The sequence below is a fragment of the Lissotriton vulgaris genome, chromosome 2_1, assembly GCF_964263255.1.
Source record: "Lissotriton vulgaris chromosome 2_1, aLisVul1.2, whole genome shotgun sequence".
Classification (NCBI taxonomy): Eukaryota; Metazoa; Chordata; class Amphibia; order Caudata; family Salamandridae; genus Lissotriton; species Lissotriton vulgaris.
In genome coordinates this window covers 102,511,554-102,525,732 of record NC_141687.1, presented here as the reverse complement: position 1 = coordinate 102,525,732, position 14,179 = coordinate 102,511,554, and the positions used below count along the sequence as shown (strand labels likewise).

The following is a 14,179-nucleotide window of genomic DNA, read 5'->3' as shown; positions in this document are numbered from 1 at the left end:
GGGAGCATTAGAGCGCTTTACACGGAACTAGAACACTTTACACTTTTTTAACTTTTTTTTTCAGATTTAGTGTGCGATGTGCCTATGCTCTACCACAAGTCAATTTTAGACAGCATTGCCAAAAAAGCAATACAAACTCCGATGGAACGCATCCGTAAAACTTAGAAAGCGCTGCGCCTGACTGAGCTCGCAGCAGGGCCCAGTCTGATAACAACGCTTGTCTCCCTGCAGGCACCAGACTGAGGCAAGAGGCTGTAGCGTTCATACGCCAAGCGCAGTGGGCCCGGGCCGGCTTTCTGACAGTTGCACAGAAAAGTGCAGACTAGCAGGCAGGACAGGGCACTGCTGGGACGCAACGCGCCCACTCGCTCTGTCTCTCTCTGCCAACGGCTCCAGGCACAGAGGAGTCACGCTCCGCCATGCCCCACCCCCGGGCGCTTCCTAACCTGCTGGTGGTGCTGGCGATGATGAAGAAGAAACAGCAGTGGCAGTGCTTACATTTTAAGCACGTAGCTGTGGGCGTTTAAGCACGTGTAGTGTGAGCAGTGAGCTGATGAAAACAGCAAGGGTGTCATGGTGTCACCCCATATGATGGTGTCACCCGGTGCGGTCCGCACCCCCCGCACCCCCCTAGTGACGCCACTGCCACGGTGGCACTGTCTGTCACGACTGCCGGGCCAGAATGAAAACTAAAAGGGGCCTAAGGGGCAAGGGCCTAGGCCACCGCCCTGTTCCGCAGCCTGCGCAGTAGTGGCTTTTTGTTCTGAGCAGCCAGCAGGGGTGGAGCGAGGTGGTGGCAGGCCCTAGGCTCAGCCTGGCTCTAGTCTAGGACTAGGCCAGGCTCTGCCGCATTATTCACCGGCTTAGATAGTTTCTGGGCATTCAGGAAGCGCTATAAAGAGGTGGAAGAGCTCTCTATGAGACCGCCGTCCTACAACGGGGGGCCGTACAGCAGAAGACGTGTCTTCCTAAAAGTGGCCGGACCCTGCTGATAACCCCCATTCGGGACTCTGACAATGGGAGAAAGTGGGGGTGCCTGCAGAGAGGGGGCTGAGCGAAATTAGGGGGACCCTCCTTACGCCCACCTGCTTAATGTCTTCCTCCATTCTCTCTTTCCCTTTCACCACATCCCTTTCCCTCTTTCTTTTTTCCCTCTCATTTCCTTCTTCCCTGTACAGTCCACCTCTCTCCTCCGCCTCCACCCCTCTGGTTTTCTCCACCAGCGTTATCGCCTTCTCCCTCCTCAGCCGCTTCTCTTCTCCCCTCCACCCTCAATGTAAATACTTTTTTCTCTCATCAGTGGGTTTCCTTCGTCCCACCCCGGCCCTTACGTCCATCTCCTCTCTTGTCTTATTTATCTCACACCCTCTTTCACTCCATCCCCCTTCCTTTCTTCATCCCTCATTCCTTCTCTCACTTCCTTCTCTGTCCACTCTCCAGTCCTATCCCTCACTCCATTTTTCCCACAGGTGCTTCCTGCCTCGTTTCCATCTCAGCCCTCACCTGCCCTCTCTTTTCTCGCTCTATTTTCCTGTGCCTATTTCATTCCCTCTAACTCACCCTTCCTGTTTCACTACACTGCCTATCACACTCTCTATCTCCACTGCCTTGTTTCTCTCTCTCCCCCCTCCCTCACCTTTCCTCCTCGTCCTCTCTGTCTGGCTCTGTGCGTGTGCTCATCTCCTCCGAGCCCCCTCTCTCTGACGTTCCCTTTTCTTCGCACTGCTTGTCTTGTCCTCCCCGCCCCTCGGCACTCTTCCTCAGGGACCCCTTCCAGTCTCCCTAGCGGCCTCCCACGACCCTTGCCACTCTGCCTGGTCTCAGTGGCTGCGAGCTGCTGCTGTTGTGCCCATGGCTGTCTGTCTTTCCCTCACTGACCTCACACAGTCAGGGCTGAGCCCGTCACTCACAGGCTAGGCTGAGAGGAGGGCGCACACTTGCACTGGGCTCCTGTCTGCAGAGGACACAGCAGCCCCACACTCTGGGCTGGGGGGAGGTGCGATGGCTAAGTTTCCGCTGCCGCCCTTCACGCCCGTGAACATTTGCATGTTCTACCTGAATTCAGTCTTTAATTATCCAGCCAATATGGTCAGGTGTGCCCTCCCCTCAACCCAGCCAATATGGTCAGGTGTGCCCTCCCCTCAACCCAGCCAATATGGTCAGGTGTGCCCTCCCCTCAACCCAGCTAATATGGTCAGGTGTGCCCTCAACCCTGCCAATTTTTTTTCTTTTGGTTGCAATATTTAAAACGTTAAATAATACTTGTGAGAAAATGTATTTGGTACTTTGGCTAATGGTGCTTGAATACATTATTGGACACGGGGGGTGGGACACAGAATTAAAAAGTGTGAAGATCATTGGTCAGATGATAAGTAACTGAGCTTTGAAATCAACACCAAATGTATGACACAGTTCAAATAATTCCTTCTCTCTCTGTGCCTACAAATTAAAATCAGTGCACCTGTGTAATGCACGTATGTGTAAAATATAGTGTACTGTGCAGAACTCTACACATGTTCCAACCCTTCCCTCTCATCCCCCGCACGTGTTGCAGCCTGGCAGACTCCTTTAAGCACTGACTGCACAGCTTTTCATCTGAGCTGTGGAGCACAGGGGACATTGTGGTAAACACGGCTTATTGGGTTAATGCATGTACTGGTGAGCAGATCTCTATGTCGGGGGAAGGATTAAGACATTTCGGAGCGTTAATGTAGCTGTTGTGAAGCTCACTAACCTCCAGGTTCCAATCCGGTAAAATAGCATAGAGGTTAATGCACCTGCTGCAGAGTCCCAGCAGGGAACAGACTTTAACTCGGCATATATGAAAGATTTTAGGTGGACAGTCCTTATCTGGCCCTCCGATTCTAAGGTCCTTAACTTTACAAGCAAAAATACTGGTCAGGCGTATGAGTGAGTTCAGGTTGTGGGTGGGTGTTTATGATGGAACACGATTGATAACTCTGCAGCTGAGGCTGAAGAAGGGTGAGTTTCTTTCAGTTCCTGTCAGTAGGTTACACAGGTATTCAGACTGCATGCACATCCCATCCTTGGCCTCTCCATAGAGCGCACAGAGCGATGGTCTCATATGTTCCAATTATAACTGTTGGGAAGTGTGTGAAGGAAGTACACAGCTGTCAAAATATAGACCGTGCCAAAGGAATAGAAATGAAATGCTTCCAGGGGTGTGGGTTGAGTGTGGCAGGGATGGTGGAGTGGAGAAGATAAAAGCGGGTATATACAGAAGGCGAGAGTGAACGAAATGGCGCAGAAGAGGAAAGAGATGGCACAGTTTTGCAAATACGTGAAGCACAGATGTTAGTTCCTGTGTTTTTAGCCATACCCTTCCTTACATAGACCACGACTCTTGGAAAATATTTCTAGTTCTACTTCTACGGGGGCTGGTTTGGAAAAATTTGCCAGGGCTGCTTTCAGTTCCCAGTCCGGCCCTGCTTCCTAGTCTTGAACTCTGTGTGTGTTGTGCTGAACAATGCACGAGAGTTGAGGTATATGAAGTGAATGCAAGCCCAGCTGGCGCGTGCGGTTCCTTGCGTTCTTACAGCGCTCAGTTCTCGCTGCTGCGCGTGGCTGTGCTGTCTCCTGCAGAGGGGGCTCTGGGTGGCGCTTGCCCTTTAAGGCGTCACGTGCTCCCTTTCTATTTCATGACTTATGCATGGCTATCACTCGCGGCTCTCTCGCCTCCTGCAGGTCATTCATAAAGCATGAGATAAACTGTGACTTTCTGATCTCACTCATCAGATTCCTCCCCGCCCCCGGGGCCGCCAGCAGCCGCTGGACCAGCAGGGGACGCTGTGCTGGGCACAGGCTTGGAATCGCTGATGACCCAGAGGCCAGCGTTGGCGGACTTTAGTGCACCACGCTGGTTTCGCACTGATGAATGTTTAGAGCTTTTCCACTGGGGGTGGCGGTGGACAGGTCAGCAGAGCAGCTGCTGGAGAGTCTGCTGCAGTGCCAGGGAAGCCCCGATGTAGGCAAACAGGGGGGCGTTTATGTACAGTCCTAACTAGTGTATAAACAATATTACTGGCCCGCAGCACTTAAAACGACACTCCTTTTCTCACAAGTTTTAGTGAAATTGCGCGGCCCGGGTACTTTGAAAGAGTCTCGGACCCCTGTATGTGAACATGGACCACCTTTGGTTTTCGAACCAATGACCGTATTTTTCCCAGTGGCATACTTTGGATGACACCCCCTTTCCTGAGCAGGAGCACGTGCACAAACCCCGCTGCTGCTCCAGCGTTCCACATTTTCCGGATATGCTCAACGAAGAACGTGAGTTTTGGAGTTTTTCTCCTCCGTGGGCCCAACTACAGCACAACTCACGTAGGGCCGGAGGATTTCTGCGCATGCGTGATGAGGGCAGCATACAATAATTCCCTAGTTTAGCTCTTCATTTTTTTTTTTTAAAGTAGTGCATTCTGGGAGTTGCAGTCTCCGTACACTTCAAATGAGACAATTGTACCAGAACTCATGAAAACTGGTTTGTAAAACGGATGCCCTGTACTGGGGAGCTGTTATCGTCCTCGCACGGGGACATTTGATCACCTTGAGAAACGTTTGGGAAATGTTTGGAGCGGTGACAGACGATGGGTTTAAACGGGGGCGTCAAACGTCTGTAGCATCGCTAAGCCAGGATGTGCACGTGACCAAGCACTGCTGACGTCAGTGCTTGCACTGATCAGTGTCATAGGTCAATTTCCAGTATATCCTGTAGCAATTGCAGCCTTAAAAATCTCGATAGGTTATTTATTGGCACCAAAAATGCCACACCACACCACAGGAAAATAACGGCCCGCTGCAAACATCCAACAGGTGTCTCTAAATATTATTGGCCCGCAGACGGGGGAACGGGGGGGGAGTAAAGAAGGCACGGCTCAGCCTGCGCTTTGTCGTTTGTTAGTTTCATTAGATACTACTCAAAACCAGGAACTACTTTTGAAAACTGTGTCTGTTGTGGTTATTTCTGCGGGGTGGGGTGAGGGGACTTTTCTTTTCTGCATTAGTAGGTCCGTAGTATCTCAACTGAGGTTGGGAGCTGTGTGTAGGGCGAGAATTGCCCAGATGCAGCCACTGAAGGTGCTTACCCGACACCGGGGCAATCGAGAAGACCACCCCCCTCCCCATCCTCTAATAACAAGTCTTTACCTCCTCGTCCTGTCTTCCTCGCCACAGTAATCTACATATGAGCCTCCGGCTCCACACAGAACTCCAAGTAAAATTAAAAGAGCAGCGCTCTAGTCTCCCCTCCCTCCTCCAATATGGCCCCCGAGGCTTCCACCAATCCCATAAAGGGACACATATCCAGCAACTCAGCCTGTTCTTTTTTTCTGCACTTCTCCGAGTGCTGTGTTCCCTGCTGGTCAGGTGAGTGGGCTGGGTTCCTGCTTTAGCGGTTCCCTTAGTCCGTTGGTATCTGGTTGGGGGAAAGTAGTGTTTGTTTCACTTTTGCGTGTATTTCCGTTCGAATTCGAATGCGTGTATGTTTATTGGTTTTTTTTCCCCCTTCTTCTGCCTATGTGCCTCGTGTCCTGCCTAGCGGACGTACGTGGCGTTCATTGCGGCTGGGTATGCTGTATGGCCGGGACGCCTTGTGTCCTGTCGGCCGTTTGGTTAATTACCTTTTGCCGGCCGCGTGTCCTGCTGAGCGGACGTTGCGCGGCCGGGGGCATTGTCTGTGGGGGCCGGAGGCTTCCGTGGGCGTTGTCTTACCTGCTGCCGGTTGGCGTCGGCATGGTTTGCTGCCTCTTCGCTCTCTGCTCCTTCAGGGGCGCATTCAGGGCTCGGCTGGGCTGGGCTCTGCTCTCAGTCTGTGGCTGTGGGTGCGCGCGCGGCGTTTCCAGCTGCATTTATTCTTTGAGCATGCGTCGAGGTGGGGTTTGTGGGGTTGCTTGGCAACCTCGGGTCCTTATTTTAACGGGCTGTTCTACCTTTTGCCTGTGTTTGTTTTGCACTGCTTCACGTGGCTGACTGTCATGGATGTTTCAGCTGATGCTCATGCTCCTGATTCTTTGGCTGTGGCTTCTGGTTCTGGGGTGCAAATTCCTTCGATGGAGATGTTGCAGCAGATGATCAATTCTGCTGTGTCTGCTGCTTTAAGCGGTCAGGTGCCTGTCCCTCCTGCGAAGAAGGCGAGGGTTGAGGGCGCTGCTGCTCCTGCTGATTTCTGAGAATGAGGAGGAGGTTGATGTCAGGGGTCGCTTTGTGCAGGGTGCCGACCTGAAGGAGGTGCTGGGTCACATTCGCGATAACTTGGTGTTTCCTGCTTCTGTGGTGCCTCTGGAAGACGATCTGTTTTCGCAATATCATCGTCCTGAGCCTGATTCTTTGCCTCTCCACTCCTCTGTATTGAAGGTCCTGGAGAATGAATGGAAGGATGTGGACAAAGGTTCCTTTCCTCGTTTCTTGAGTAGGAGGTACCCTCTTCAGGATTTTGTGGTGAAATACCCTGCCTCCGTGAAGGTTGACTCTTTGTTGGCGAGCATGTCTTCACATGGGTCCGTTGTCTCGGAGGACTCTTCTCCGGCGGACCCGGTTGACCATAAGGTGGATGGTGCTGTGAAACGCACTTTTGCGGCTGCAAATTTTTCTATCCGGGCGGCGGCCTATTCCTCTTACACTATCCAGTCCTTGCTCAAGGATTTCCAGTCTCTGTCGGAGTTGTTGGACCAAGGGGAGGATGTTTCTTCTACCCTGGCGATGATGGAGCAGCAGGTCCGTCTGCTGTCGGATGTCTCCTTTGATTCGCTGGGGGCTGCTGCTTCTGCGGCCGGATCCTCTGTGGCTGCGAGGCGTCAGTTGTGGCTCCGTTCCTGGAAAGCTGATGCTGCTCAGAAGAACTTGCTTATGAAAATCCCTTTCTCTGGGGTTAGACTTTTTGGTTCGTCTCTTGACGACATGGTGAAGAAGACGGCAGAGGACCGTAAACTGCTTGCTCCTGACCGTCCTGGCAGGTTCCGTGCTTTTGGTTCCCAGCGGTCTTTTGGTACCTCGAAGAGGGGTCGGGCTGGTCAGCCCTTTCGTGGACGGGGGCGTGGCCGGGGTGCTCCCTCCTTTGATAAGTCCCGGTTCTCCGGCGCTTCTGCCTCCTCCGCTCCTGCTTCCAAATCCTGACTGGATCGCTCCTGGTGTCGGTCCGGTTGGGGGTCGACTTTCTTGCTTCATGGACTCTTGGCGCGAGACTGTGTCGGACCAATGGGTGCTTCGCGTGATTTCGGAGGGGTTGCGCATTGGATTTGCCCTGACGCCCCCAGACTATTTCAAGGCCACTCCTTGTCCCGGAGATCCGGTGAAACGGTTGGCGCTTTTGGACGGCATCGCTTCCATGGTGGTCAAAAAGGCGGTGATTCCTGTGCCCTGCGACCAAGTGGGGAAGGGGGTGTACTCCATTCTTTTTCTGGTGTCCAAGCGCACGGGGGATCTTCGACCTGTGATGGACCTGAAGTGGGTGAATACTTTCGTCCCTCACCAGGGGTTCAAGATGGTTTCCCTGCCTTTGATCCTTCCTCTGATCTCTCTGGGGGATTTCCTTGCTTCGATCGACCTGAGGGATGCTTACCTTCATGTTCCTCTTCATCCGGAGTTTCAGAAGTTTTTCCGGTTTTGTGTGCAGGGGCGTCATTACCAATTCCAGGTATTACCTTTTGGACTCTGCTCTGCTCCACGGATCTTTACTAAGATTCTGGCTCCTCTTATTGGACATTTACATGGAGAGGGGGTTAGTGTTTTTCCTTATCTGGACGACATTCTAATTTCTGCTTCTTCTCTTCCTAAGGCGGAGTTGCATGTCCAGAAGGTGTGCCAGGTCCTGACGCATCATGGGTTCCTAGTGAATGTGCCGAAATCCTCCCTGGTTCCTGCACAAGAATTGACTTTCATTGGGGCTCTGTTCAAGACTCAGTTGGGGATGGTGTTCCTGCCCCCTCCCCGTGTTTTGTCCCTGATGTCTGCTGTTCGCTCCCTGTTGGTGGGGGTTTCTCATCCTGTGAGCCTGTGGTTGCGAGTTCAGGGTCTGATGTCGGCTTCCTTGTTGACGGTGCCATGGGCTCGCCTTCATATGTTCCCGGTGGTGTCCCACATTTTATCGCATTGGGACCCCTGTTCCCTCGATATGGATGTTCTGGTTCCTATGTCGGAGGAGGTTCGGGTGGTCCTGGGTTGGTGGTTGGACGAGGGTCATCTGTCCAAGGGCCGCCCTTTTCTGATTGTTCCCACCCGCGTGGTCACTACCGATGCCAGCCTGCTGGGATGGGGTGCTACTCTGGGGGTTTCGGCGGCTCAAGGGATTTGGCCTCAGTCAGTTTTGTCATGTTCCTCCAACTTCAAGGAACTGAAGGCCGTCCTTCTGGGTCTGTTGGAGTTCTCAGATCTTGTTCAGGGTCACCACGTGCAGATCCGGACGGACAATCAGGTTGTGATGTCGTATGTGAACCATCAAGGGGGGTGCAGGGTTCGCTCCCTCAGTTGCCTGGCTCGTCGGATTGGTTCTTGGGCGGAGGTGCATCTGTTGTCCCTGTCTGCCATCTACCTACCTGGGGCGGAGAACACAGTGGCGGATTGTCTGAGCCGGGTGTTTCCTTCCATGGGTTCCTTGTCTCTCACGAGGTGGATGTTCAGGAGGTTGCGGATGGTGTTTGGTTGTCCGATTGTGGACCTGTTTGCCTCCCAGGACAATGCCCAGACCCGTTGTTTTTGCACGATTATGCCTTGCCGGGACGCCTGGAGGGTGGACGCCCTTTCGTTCCCTTGGCCGGAGGGTCTGCTGTATGCTTTTCCCCCTGTTCCCCTGCTTCCGGCTGTGCTACAGAAAATCAAGAGGGAGGGGTCGTTGGTGCTTCTGATTGCGCCTTGTTGGAAGCGTCGCCCTTGGTTTCCCCTTCTGAGGGAATTGACGGTGTCTCCGGGGTGGCCCTTGCCGTTCGTGCCGTATCCTCTGATGGGTCCTCATCTTCCACTGCCGGTGTTCCGTTCCCTGGGTCTGCGGGCCTGGCTCTTGAGAGGGAGTCTCTGATACGTGGCGGTTGTTCGGTGACTGTGGCTGGGGTCATTCAGCAGTCACGGCGGCCTTCTACGCTTAAGTCTTACGCCAAGCATTGGGATCATTTTGCTGCTTGGTGTGTTGATCGTGGGCTGACGTTGGATTCTTTGGTTCCAGCTCGCATTCTGGACTTTCTGAACGATGGGTTTGTGTTGGGTTTGGCCATCTCGACCCTTCGGGCTCAGTGGGCCGCCATTCGGGCTTTTCATGTCCTGCCTTTGGTTTCCATTTCTCCGTTGGTTGCTCGACTTTTTAAGTCTCTTTCTTTCCAGCGACCACGTCCTATCATGCGTCCTCCTCCTTGGGACCTTCCTTTAGTTTTGCGTTCCTTGCAGTTGGCTCCGTTCGAGCCTTTGGAGTCTGTGGACCTGAAGTTTTTGACTCTCAAGGTGGTGTTTCTGGTGGCGATTGCCTCTGCCAGGCGTGTGGGTGAGTTGGGTGCTTTCCTTCGTTCTGCCCCGTTTTTGTTGGTTTTGGCGGACCGTGTGGTCTTGCGCCCTCATCCCACCTTTGTTCCTAAAGTGGATTCTTTTTTTCACCGGTCTGCCGAGGTGGTTCTTCCGGTTCTGTGTCCTGATCCCTCCTCGGCTGAGGAGTCCCTTTTGCACCTCTTGGATGTTCGGCGTGCCTTACTGATTTACCTTTCTCGCACTTCTCCCTTTTGTAAGGTTGACTGCTTGTTTGTAAATTATGGTTTGTCGCGTCAGGGTATGAAGCCCTCCCTGTCCACGATCAGTCGGTGGATTAAGGAGGCCATTCTTTTGGCCTATGCTTCGGTGTCGGTGGTTCCGTCTCTTCCTGTTCAGGGTCGTTCCACCAGGTCTGTTGCTGTATCCTGGGCTTCTTTCAAAGGGGTGTCTATGGAGGATGTTTGCAGGGCTGCTACGTGGTCTTCTCCGCATACCTTCATGTCCCATTACCGCCTCCAGATTGGGGGTGGGGGTTCTGTTTCGTTTGCCTCTTCTGTTTTGACTGCTGGGGTGCCTTAAGAGGTTGTCCATTTTTTGGGTTGTTGTGCCTCTGTATATTAAAATATGTTTCACTGCACTGATGTGGTGGTCTGTTTTCCTTACATGAAGCTGATTGCTTTGGTATCGGCTCATATGTAGATTACTGTGGCGAGGAAGACAGGACGAGGAGGTAATGCCCTGGTTACTTACCAGTAATCTTCATTACTCCGAGTCCATGTCTTCCTCGCCACAGTATAGTTTCCCTTCCCTCCCGGCCCTGGTGGTGGCTTCATGTCTGCGGCTTGGTTTTCAGGCTGAGTTGCTGGATATGTGTCCCTTTATGGGATTGGTGGAAGCCTCGGGGGCCATATTGGAGGAGGGAGGGGAGACTAGAGCGCTGCTCTTTTAATTTTACTTGGAGTTCTGTGTGGAGCCGGAGGCTCATATGTAGATTACTGTGGCGAGGAAGACACGGACTCGGAGTAATGAAGATTACCGGTAAGTAACCGGGGCATTCTTCCCCCACCCTCCTTGTATTGTACCGCGTCACATTACTTAGTAGTAATAGTAGGTAGGGTTGCAGAAGAAGTAAAAACACACTCACGACCCACGGCCCATTCACAGAGGCCGGTGCATTAGCACCTAGAAAAGCCCTCGATCCAAAGTGAGCGCTACATCAAACCCATGCGTTGTTTGGTACAGTTATTGTCAGACGTTGACGCGGGTTCACTCTGCTGATTGATCCTGGGGAGACACGTGTGTGATTGCGGAACCGAGTAGACATCGTACCAGCCCTCCCCCACCCCAACCCGCACAGGCGCCTTCGACCCCCAGCCAGCCCTAAAATGAACTCTGTGCGGCCTGACAGATCTAACTGCATTTACAAATAAGAGACCTTCAATGCAATATACTTTAAAATGACCTTTTAGCGCTTCGAAGTGGTTTGCGGGGCAGAGGCGCTATACAAATAATATTCACGACAAGATGGCTTCAAAGCTTGTCTGGAATTTTACAAAAAGTGTTCCTCCGGCTGGATATTAGTCAGTAAACACCGATGTGTAGTTCGCTCACATATGGCAAAGAATCCCCTCCGTGTCTGGCAGAACCGGACCAATCACACAACACACTTTAATGAAGGGCCGAAGCAATGCCACACCTGCAGCCTGGGCAGAGGCAAGTAGTTTAATGTCAGTAGTTATTGAAAATCAAGCCATCGGCCCAGGCGCACTGTCAGGCGTGCGGGGTGCACAGCGCTGCTACTAACAGGCACCGGCCTGGGAAGCCCGGGTGCTGCGGAGCGCTCCAGCCACGGGGTGCCCGCGGGAGCTGCAGCAGGCATGCCTGGTGCCCATCCAAAACTGTAACACAGGAGAGGAGAGCTGGAGACGTGGTCGAAGACGCCTGTGGGTAGCCAGGGTGCTCTGCAGTGAACATGCCTCGGGACAGATCTAATGCTGAGAAGCTGGAATCGCTAGCAGCCAGCAGGGCTGTAGTGCGCCAGAGAAGCGCGTTAGCAAATCTGCTGCCGGGAAGCAGGCATATTGGAAGCAAGCACGGGGCTGTGCAAGCAAGCATCAACGTGTGCCGCTCTGGTGCTGTGAAGCAGGCATGTGCGAAGCAAGCACGGGGCTGTGCAAGCAAGCATCAACGTGTGCCGCTCTGGTGCTGTGAAGCAGGCATGAGTAAAGCAAATCAGCGGCTATGCAAGCAAGCATCAACGTGTGCTGCTCTGGTGCTGTGAAGCAGGCATGTGTGTAAGCAAGTCCGGGGCAATGCAAGCAAGCATCAACGTGTGCCGCTGTGTTGGTGTGAAGCAGGCATGTGTGAAGCAAGTTGGGGCAATGCAAGCAAGCATCAACGTGTGCCACTCCGGTGCTGTGAAGCAGGCATGTGTGAAGCAAGTCGGGGCAATGCAAGCAAGCATCAACGTGTGCCACTCCGGTGCTGTGAAGCAGGCATGTGTGAAGCAAGTCGGGGCAATGCAAGCAAGCATCAACGTGTGCCGCTCTGGTGCTGTGAAGCAAAATTAGTGATATGCAAGCTAGCATCGACATGTGCTGAGAAGTAGGCATACGTTTAAGCAAGTATCAGCCTGTCCCTTTCTAGTGCTGTGATGCTGGCGGAGTGCAGCTTCAGCACTGGTAAGCATCAGGTGCACGGGTGCACAGGAAGAAGGACCTGGTGCTTGGAAAAGGAGTGCCTCCTCTAGGAGCTGTGTGTTGTTATGCGGGTCTGCTTGGGATGCAGGTGTTATCACGAAGAAGACAGGCTTCGAAAGAAGCTCTGGTGCCATGAAGCAGGCATACTGCCTGGCAGCTCCGTCATTGAGGAGTAGTTATGATGGTGGAGCAACTCTGTGACAGTGACGCACGAGATAACTGAGCAACCGTTCTGGATCTGTGATACAGGCAAGCCCGTGGTGCCTTTATGATGCTATGAAGCTGACGCTTCTATGATGCTATGAAGCAGGCATGCCTGCGGTTCTTCTCTGGTGCTATGTAGCAGGCATGTCAGAAGAGTTTCTCTGGTGTTGCGCTCAAAGGGTGCCTGAACAGCAGCCCTGATGTGGAGAAACAACCAAGTCTTGGCAGGTGCTCGTGGCCCAGGCAGGCCCCGCGAGCAGACCTGGGGTGCGAACGGAACTCGCGAGGCAGTCCTGGTGAAGCAGTAATGCATGAGAGAAGTTCTGGTGCTACAGAGCAGGTATTCTGGAGGATATGACGGATGTGCAGCAGGCATGCCTCACGAGAAGCACCGAGCTTCCAAGCGTGCTTACCTGGGGAGCTGTCATAGTGCTGTGAAGGCGCGGAACAGGCATCGCTAAGGAGCTATGAAGCAGGCACCCCAACGAGGAGTTCCAGAAATGTGGAGCAGGCATGCTTCTCATTGGACCAGCTCTGAGGGCTGAAGCAAAACTGGTGGGGGAAAGGCTTTGAAAGTGTGAAGCGGATGTGGCCAATATGGGAAGTTTCTACGTGTCTACGAAGCAGGCATCCTGACGGGACAGGTGTAAAGAGTCGGAGCGCATCTTTTGCCCTGAAGCATGCATGCTTAGAGACCCCCGGGGAGCTGTGCTGCAGGCAAACCTAAAGGACTGGCTGTATTTTTAAGCCTGCATGACTTGGGGGCAACTCTCGCGCTTTGACGCCGAATAGCCCAGATACTTTCTCTGGTGTTGCAAAGCAGGCATGGCTGGGGTGCTGTGGAGAGGGCTGTGGCGGCTTGGTGCTGTGGAGATAGCCTGTCAGATGCAGCACTCGGCTGGAGTGCAGGCACGCTGGGGGTATGGTATTGCAAGAACCGCGGTTGCCCGGGCTTCTTTGGCGAACCTTAAAAACATCTTGCTTGGATCCCAAGTACCACCCCGGGGTGCACTGGCCCAGCCCACTCTACATCCCAAAGCCCCGTAGCCTGCCGTGACGCACACACAATGTTGCCCTCGTGAAATAAATGCTTGGTGTTTTGAATATAAAAAGTAAATCGAGTTTACCAGCTCCTCATCGGCAGACCCCAAGCAGCACGGCCCCCTGTCTGGACAAACACATCTCTCTTTAAAATGCAGCGCCAAGGCTGTGCGGTGGGCGCTGGAGTCTAATCGCGCGCTGTGCCTCGAGCCTCCACGCGCTGGATAAACCACAAGTGCAACAGTCTTCAGAGAAGGTGCAACTCACCTGTGCGGATGTCAGAGCGCTCGTGCCGCCGAGCCCCGCTGTCCAGAGGGCTGGTGCTGACCGGGGTCCTTGCTGCGCGTGAGGGGTCGTGCCTGTGCTCGGAGTGCGCGTCTCCCCCTGCACGCCCACTGCGGGGGCTCGGCTCCCAGGATCGTGCTCCTCTCTGCAGCTCCCCCGGGCTCTCGCGGCTCCACTGCTCTCACTTCAGCAGCTCCAGCTGCTTCTAGCAGTAACTAAGCAGGCAGCGGCCACTTAGAGGAGATGAGAAGCGCGCATGCGCAGTGCTGGCCGCGCACCCCCCTCTCTCTCCCGCTCCCTGTCGCCTCCTCTCTCTGGTCCCCTATGGCACCCCTTCGTCCCTTGTACATCTCTCCAGTTACGATCAACTGTTGTCAATCCAATCCCGGTAACTCTCTATTTTCCTCCACCTCCCGCCTGTTTTCTTTAGCGTGTCACTTTTCTTTTTCGTCTGCCGTTTCTGTCACACACACTAACCTTTCCACTTC

The 14,179-nt window shown here is 53.5% G+C and overlaps 1 protein-coding gene across 1 annotated transcript in view; it reads right to left on the bottom strand.

The window, feature by feature from the left end:
- The window catches only part of WSCD1 (WSC domain sialate O sulfotransferase 1), a 335,167-nt gene extending 321,269 nt beyond the window's left edge, over positions 1–13,898 (bottom strand). The window contains exon 1 of the mRNA XM_086954536.1: positions 13,674–13,898. The gene's annotated coding sequence lies outside the window, so the exon portion shown is untranslated. The remainder of the gene's footprint in view (positions 1–13,673) is intronic.
- Positions 13,899–14,179: the final 281 nt, after the last annotated feature.